The sequence below is a fragment of the Macrobrachium nipponense genome, chromosome 2 (genome assembly GCF_015104395.2).
Source record: "Macrobrachium nipponense isolate FS-2020 chromosome 2, ASM1510439v2, whole genome shotgun sequence".
NCBI lineage: Eukaryota > Metazoa > Arthropoda > Malacostraca > Decapoda > Palaemonidae > Macrobrachium > Macrobrachium nipponense.
This window is the reverse complement of record NC_087201.1, coordinates 117,586,709-117,595,175: the sequence shown is the minus strand read 5'-3', so window position 1 is coordinate 117,595,175 and position 8,467 is coordinate 117,586,709. Positions and strand designations below refer to the sequence as shown.

The following is an 8,467-nucleotide window of genomic DNA, read 5'->3' as shown; positions in this document are numbered from 1 at the left end:
AGGTACACGGTCTCTGCATTTAAAGCACTTGCTTGTGTTTACGGTTACTTGCATTTATGGAAGGTTTATATGTTTATATCAGTTTTCTAATTATTGTTATCTCTTCAGCTAATAGCCTGTGTGTGTATATATATATATATATATATATTATATATATATATATATATATATATATATATATATAGATATATATATATATATATATATATATATATATATATATATATATATATATATATATATATATGATTCATATACATATATCGAGCTACATGTCCTTTAATATCTAATTCGCTCTACCTCGGAATTAATATATTTTCATATATTTCGGTGGTGTAGTAGGTAAAAGCTTCACTGACGTTCCTGGATTTGAAAGGCTCCATGGGTTCGCGCCCAGGTCAGGGCAAGTCATTATCTAGAAAAAAAAAAATTCCCCTTCGGTTAAGCATATATGAAAATATATTAATGCCGAGGTAGAGTGAATTAGATATTAAAGGACATTGTAGCTCGATATATATATATATATATATATATATATATATATATATATATATATATATATATATATGTGTGTGGTGTGTGTGTCAATATAGATATAGTCCACAGGAGAAAAGAGAGAATAAAAGACACTAGTAGCTCGATAATTTCGCTTTCCTCCAGGCCTCTTCATAAGCGTTATTTTGAAGAGGCCTAGTGGAAGGCGAAATTATCGAGCTACTAGAGTCTTTTATTCTCTCTTTTCTCCTGTGGACTACATTGACTTATATATATATTATAGTTATTCTATATTATATATATATATATATATATATATAATACATATTTACATATATATATATATTATATTATTTTAATTATAGAATAATATATATTATATATATTACATATATTAATATATATATAATATATATATATAATATCTATAATATTATATAACATTGTGGTAGAGAAGGAGAATACCAACAGGAAAAAATAATAGGCAAAAATTCGTAGGTTTAGATGCAAAGTTGTAGAAGATGAAAATGAGTCATGAAAGTGGAATATCTTATTGTAGATGGTACAGTACTGTTTGGGGATAGTGAAGAGAAGTTGCAGAGACTAGTGGAGGAGTCAGAAAGCGTTTTTAGGGGAGGAAGTTGAGAGTAAATGTCAGGATCGGGAAGGGTATGAAGTAGAGTGGAAAGTTAGAAAATTGAACAATGAGTAATAATCTGGTGTGAGCTGTGAGAGCTGATATTATGACTGACGACGGTAGTGCGAGAGAAAGCCGAGTCTCAGAGCAAGCGAAGCAAGAGTCGTAGAAGGTAGGGTATCTACAAAGACAGTACAAAGATTGTCAGGAGACTTGAAGTGTGTAAGGAACTAAAAGTGGTATGTATGAAGGTACTGATAAACCAGTCCCCCTTTAATAAAATGACGTGTCATTGCTAAATGCGAAAGGAACGAAAAACATTGAAGTTGGTCAGATGAATCATTGTTTCTGTATTAGATGTGCCGTTAAAAGAACTGAAATGGTGGAGAACGTAGACAACGTCAAGATATATTGAAGGACTTGTGTAGGTGAGAGGATAGATCAGTGTTTTGAAAGAGGTCGGTCATGTGTAAAGAATAGGAGATGATAGATTGATGAATAGGGTATAAAATATGGAGGTGTAGGAAGGAAGGAGGAGACGAAAACTTAGAAGCACAATTTGCCACAGTAGTTTAAACCTTAATTATGATGTCATAATGTTAAGTTTTAATGTTACTTCCCCCGTCTACTAAGTGACAGTAGACGAATTGTGAGAAATTTTAGGGATGGAAATGACCAGACTTTTGTTATGACTTCCATCCAAAACTTTAACCGAACCTACAGAATTGTTCTTTCTGTGGCTGATAAAACACCCAATGATAATTATGATTATTATGAGCTGAAATTTTATACAGCCAGTGAAAGTCCTGCCTCCAATGCTCGGCAATCTGTTTGTAGGGCTTTTTGAAAGAAAGAATTACCCTTGCACATTGCCAAGAGGTTATTATTATGTGTACGTTATGTAGAGGATGTTGTCTGTGCATGGCCGGTACAGAGGAATATAAATAAACTTCTAAAAGAGATAAAATACATCGCAAACTTTCATAAAATTAAACCTAGAGAAACGTTAACACGACATTTTTCATGGATTGATACACAGAGCAGATAGAATGCTTAGAGCATCGGTGCACCTCACGCGGTGTTCTGTAGGCATTATTTAAGGTTCTTTGCAACGTCCCTTCGGTCCCTAATAGCTGCAACCCCTTGCATTCAAGTTACTACGCCTCGATTTATATTCTGCTTCTTCCATCTTGCTATCCACCCTTTCATAACATTGGATTCATGTGCAACTGCTGCGAGGTTACACCTGTTACACCTTTCAAACCTTTTTACTGTCAATTTCTGCTTCAGCGTTGAATGACCTCATAGGTCATAAAGTCTATATTCTATCTATCAGTCTGTCTAGAATGCTTAGTTTTTCGGCTCAAAAGAAAACCATCAAACATCTGCTCGCGTATGAAATTATATTCGAAACATTCAAATAGAATGATGCTACGACGCAGTAGTCGGGAATTTTCAGATGAAGACCCCATTTAAATGTGATGTAACCATCTAAGTTTGGCAAAGAGGCGGTTTCTGAGAAAGCCAGAAAAAAAAGTTTTATGATCTGACGAAAACCCTTCATTGTGAACAAAGAAATCTTCTAATGCTTCCTTTTTATGTTTGTTTTGATAACAAACCGAGATGGGCCAAGCCACTAGTTATTAATGATGCTTTTAAAGCAATTCTGCTAAAGAGAAATCCTGCGAATAATAAGATTCCGTGCAGCAAAAATCATTCGTTGGACAATTTGTGGAAACGTTAGATGCAAGATTAAAAGAGCAGGAATCAATTGTAAAAACAGGGAATACGGCGAATGTATCATTTGTATATATCAATAACGCCATCCATACAGGCAACCGACCCCTTAATGTAGGGATAACGGTGGGAAAGAGAAGAAGAATAACGCCATCCATTTTACAGTTGGATATAATCAAAAGAGGTTATGTATTGATGTTAAGTGTGATGTAAAGAACCGCCTATTCCTAAAGAGAAGCATGTGTTTAGATTTTAAATATCAGCCTGGGTGTACGTATTTAGTTCTCTCACACCATGAATCAATAGTTAACCTGATGTTGAAACACCAAAGGCCATTCCCACATTTAACATTCACGCTAATATAAGACTAAGAGATGATCGAAAACCGTTAGTGTTGAAACTGAGCAGTAAGGTCACACACACACACACACACACACACATACTATTATATATATATATATATATATATATTTATATATATATATATATGTGTGTGTGTGTGTGTCTGTGTGTAACTATATATATAGTATATGGCAAAATGCTTTTCATCGAATCGGACAGAGTAACTGAAATATGGTTTGCATTTACCGCAGACTTTTACCAGTCTTTTAATTCTTTACTAATTACCAAACAGGGTTCTTCTAAGCACTTGCTGCCAACAATTAAACTTGATGGCTCCTTTTTGTATGAAAAGAAATGTCTCTTAATGTAGCAGATTTTGTTCAACTGTTTTTGTAATTTTTTTCATTAATCATGCATTGCAGACTCATTTTGTTCTTATTTTCAACCTTTATACTTTGCGAGTTTTAAACTTGGAATTTTTGAAGTATCAAAGAATGAAAGTCACTCAATTCTTTCAAGATATTGATTTTGCTTATTTTAACACATTGCTTCTTCATTGTGATAAATAATGTTAAAAAGAAAAGGTACTTCAGAGTCAGTATGGCAGCAAATGATACACATACGCATCTGCTCCACATTCGCCCAACTTTTTGCATGTGAGTACATAGGCTTATGAAGTCCAGCTTGGATATTTAAAGTTCGTGTTTTCGTAGTTACGAAAGGAACGACTCCTCGGACTGTCTGCCTGTTCTAAGCCATTGAAGGTTCGTACAGGGTATCATCCCTTTAAAAAAAATCGCGTATTATAATTGAGCAAAAGTACCAAATTCAGATTCGTCCCGGGAAACCCTAGTCGAAGCATGACAGCAATCATGGAGACAAGCAACGTAACAGCTTCCTTAAATTGCTATGTAACTCCTGTAAAAGATCCTGGAGTCATATGAGCTTTCACATTCTGGAATCGTGACCTTTCGTGTTCCTGAAAAATATGAACTTTAGTTTTCTCAATTTTTCTTATCTTATATCTATTCGTACAAATAAATTAAGTATATCTTAGTTTAATCATATCACTGAGCTGAATAGCAGCTCTCCCAGGGCTGGCCCGAAGGATTAGATTTTCATTTGCGTGGCTGCTAAACAACTGGTTAATCTGCGACAGGACCCACAGCTTATTGTGGGATCCGAACCACTTTATATCGAGAAATGAATTTCTATCACCCGAAATAAATTCCTCTGGTTCCGCGTTGGCCGAGCCGAGAATCGAACTTCGGACCACCGGTTTGGTAGCCGAGCGCGAAATCCACTCGTCCAACGTGGACCTCAGCAGGGGAAAGCGAACTCGGGCTACCAGATTGATAGGCGGGTCCGTTCGTACAAAAGAATGTACTTCTTAGTTTGTAGGTCGTCAGTAATTTGTTTGGCTACAGTGCAGATGAGAACCCCGTTTGAATAATAATATATATATATATATATATATATATATATACTATAATATATTATATATATATATATATACACACACATATATATATATATTATATATACATATATGTATACATATATGTACATAATATATTTATATATATATATATAATATATATATATATATATATATATATATATACAATATATATAATTCAGCATGACGGCTGGGCTATTCCTGAGCAGTACAAAGCAGACGGCGTAGAAGAGACCATTAAACATTAGTTACTTTATTCCACAGCGACGTTTCGAAACCAATGTCTCATCATTCAGGCTAAAATGAAAGATGAAAAACTGATATACACTACAGCATACCAAATTATTTTATGTTGACATGCAAAACACATTGAATAAAGCAATACAAAGCAATGTACAGCATTGAAGTACAAGTTACTCTACAAAATAGAAAGGCATTATTAAAGTTAAGAGCAGTTAAAAAGACACCTTAACTCAACGACATTCGTTTGTTGTATGGAAGATGCTCCGAAAGTAAACAAGAAAGGAGTCTTTTCCACAAAGAAATCGGAATCCTTAACGATTATTTTGAATCAAATTGTTACCCTCCTAATCTCTTTATGAAATATGTCAGGAAAACTTTGAATTTCATTTCATCCTCCAGCAACAATACAATTGGCCCAAAAACTCAAGTTTGATATACGATTTCCTTATTTGCATGACACCTTTTTTTTTATTACCTCACTTAAAGAGAATTTTAATTAATTATTTTCCAGCTGTTGATGTTAAGTTTGTCTTGATGAATCCTATGACTATCGGCAATATGTTGCGTCATAAAGAGAGATTACTTCCATTAATGCAATCCGGTGTTGTCTATATTTATACTTGCGGCCTATGCAATAGTCAGACTTACATTCGAAACACGCGCCGCCTGTTTAAGGAGAGATGTGATGCACATATGGGTAATAGTTTCCGTACAGGGCGTAAACTGTCCAACCCAGAACTATCTAATATTAGGAAACATGGGAAATTTTGTAAAAAAAAAAATAATAATAATAATAATAATGTAAACTATGAGGAATTCAAGATATTACCTGTATTATCAAGTGCATATGAACACCAACTTCCAGTATTAGAATCTCTAGCTATAAAGAAACTAGTTCCAACCTCAAGCAAGAACTCTTCATTTGTTTCCTTGTAAATAGCTTAAACCAGTCTCTCCTTGTTGGTTGCTTTCGGTGCATTTTCCATACAGCAACAGAACGTCGTTGAGACAAGATGTCTTTTTAACTACTCAGAACTATATTAACGTCTTTCTTTTTTTATAACTTGTATTTCAGTGTTATACCTTGTTTTGTATTGCTTTATTCAATGTGATGTTTTACATGTAAACATAAAGTAATTTCTTATGCTCTATTGTATATCAGTTTTTTATCTTTCATTTTAGCCTGTGGAATAGTGTAACTTATGTTTAATGCGCTCTTCTTCTACGCCTTCTTGTTATATATATATATATATATATATATATATATATATATATATATATATATATATATATATATATATATATATATATATGTCTGTATATATATATATATATATATAAATATATATATATATATATATATATATATATATATATATATATATATATATATATTATATCAAATATGAAAATGGGTTTCATCTCAGTCTTCAGACCAGCTTTGGTTTGGTTTCCTTTTATGGTTTGAGATTTTCCCATTAATTTTTCCAATTTGGGATCTTTTACAACTTCAGTTTGGATGTGTATAAAAAATATTCGAAAATAGAAAAATGATGGGGTCATTAAGGCCATTGGAATGCGTAAGGGGCTTATCCACGATTCAGCAGTTGAAGTAAGAACATGGCTATAAGCTTTGTGTTTGTGTTTATTTATTTTGTTTTTTGGCAACAACCCCCACCCTCCTTTACGGAAAAAAATTATGATGCAGATATATACAATCAAACACGGACTCAGACGCACATATCTATTGTGTTTTTTATCTATCATCTAATTAAAATGATAAATAATATATATCATAGATATATAATATATATATTTATATATAATGTATATGTGTGTGTGTTTGCTTAAAAAATCAGTAGATACACGTGTCTTCATGATATAAGCGAATACCACGGGGAAAATAATAGGCAGAAATTCGTAACCGAGCGCTTTCGTCTTTAATAAGACATCGTCGAGGCATACACAACCATTTTTTTTTCTTTTTTTATTTATTTATTTGCTTATTTTTGTGCATCTACGAATTTCTGCCTATTATTTTTCCTCTGGTATTCCCTTATATATATATATATATATATATATATATATATATATATATATATATATATATATATATATATATATATATATATATATATACACATATATATATACACTTTATCACTTCCACAATTGTTCTGTGCATTAACACAATTTCTAACAGGACCTCATTGAAACTGGATGGTATCAACTTTTTTTCAATAAATAACTCCGCATGATATATATTTATATGTGTGTTTTTTAGTTATCGAAATTATTAATTAATGAGATAATGTTTTTCTTATAATATAGAGAAAATGTCATCGCAAGAAACCAGGAAAAATCTACGTTTAACCATTTGTCCCGGTCAGAAGGATTAATGGGACGTGTAAACTTAATAAAGTTGTAGCACAAAAGACATAAGAAAATTTCAAAGATTTCATCTGAAATATCTGATAGTCAGTTTAATATTGAAAAATACTTTCAATGAGCTAATGTTAATTTTTCCTTTAATCCTAATGTGCACACCAAAAACATGCCTGATGCTTGGTTAATTTCTGTTTAACATTAGTTCACCAACAAAGTGAGCAAGACAAGAGAAACTTTTGAAACCTATTGTAAAGGGAAGATGCCATTCACGGAAAGCGAATATTCTACCTGCCTGCTTCCTCTCAGATGATTGTCATTTACCTTTGACTTAACGGTCGGACGTTGGAGATTTGGACGAAGTGCAGCAGCCACCAGATGCTGGATAAGATACTCACTCAAATGCCTGCTACTTCTGTCTCTCTCTCGCTCTCTCTCCCATACACACAACCACTCACTGCTCTTCCTCTCTCGCTTCCTCCCTCTCTCTCTCTCTCTCCCTCACCTCTCAAAGGCACTCGCAGCTGCAGCGAACTATCTCTCTCGGTACGGCTTCGCTCTGCTTTATATCCATCGCTGATGAGTTGCCACGTATCAGATTTACAGGACATTTTCTTTAGTTTCCGAATCGTCGATCCGTCGTAAGAGACAATGCCTACGCTGGCCGTGACGTGTAATCAGCCGAGAAGTACTGGGCATATTCCACTTGCGTTAGATCGTTCAATTATGTTCCGCTTTCCTAGCAATCACGTGTATCAATTTATTTCGAATAAGTGTGTTGCCTCGAAAATATGGGATTTAAAATCAAACGTTTTGTCATGCTTAGATGTCCGTAGAGGCACAAAGCGAAAACAAAGTGGAATATATTATTTTGTGAGCGTGAAGTGTTATATGCTTTCAAAACCAGGGATCATTAGACTTTTCCTCGTTGGCATATCATGTAGCTTGGAAAGCTGAGTAAGGATATTAGAACTTAATATAAAGAATAAAAGGAACATAAAAAACACCATACATGAACATACAAAAAGACCATACACAAATGCCTCTGTACTAGTATGTATGCATAGAGATATTATGTAAGATGTACAATATATATATATTATATATATATATATATATATATATATATATATATATATATATGTGCGTGTGTGTGATTATTCAAGATA

General features: G+C 33.2%; 1 protein-coding gene across 1 annotated transcript in view; it reads right to left on the bottom strand.

Annotated features, from left to right (window-relative positions):
* Positions 1-7,821, bottom strand: part of LOC135221502 (uncharacterized) — a 54,795-nt gene extending 46,974 nt beyond the window's left edge. The window contains exon 1 of the mRNA XM_064259238.1: positions 7,623-7,821. The gene's annotated coding sequence lies outside the window, so the exon portion shown is untranslated. The remainder of the gene's footprint in view (positions 1-7,622) is intronic.
* Between the last annotated feature and the right edge of the window lie 646 nt (positions 7,822-8,467).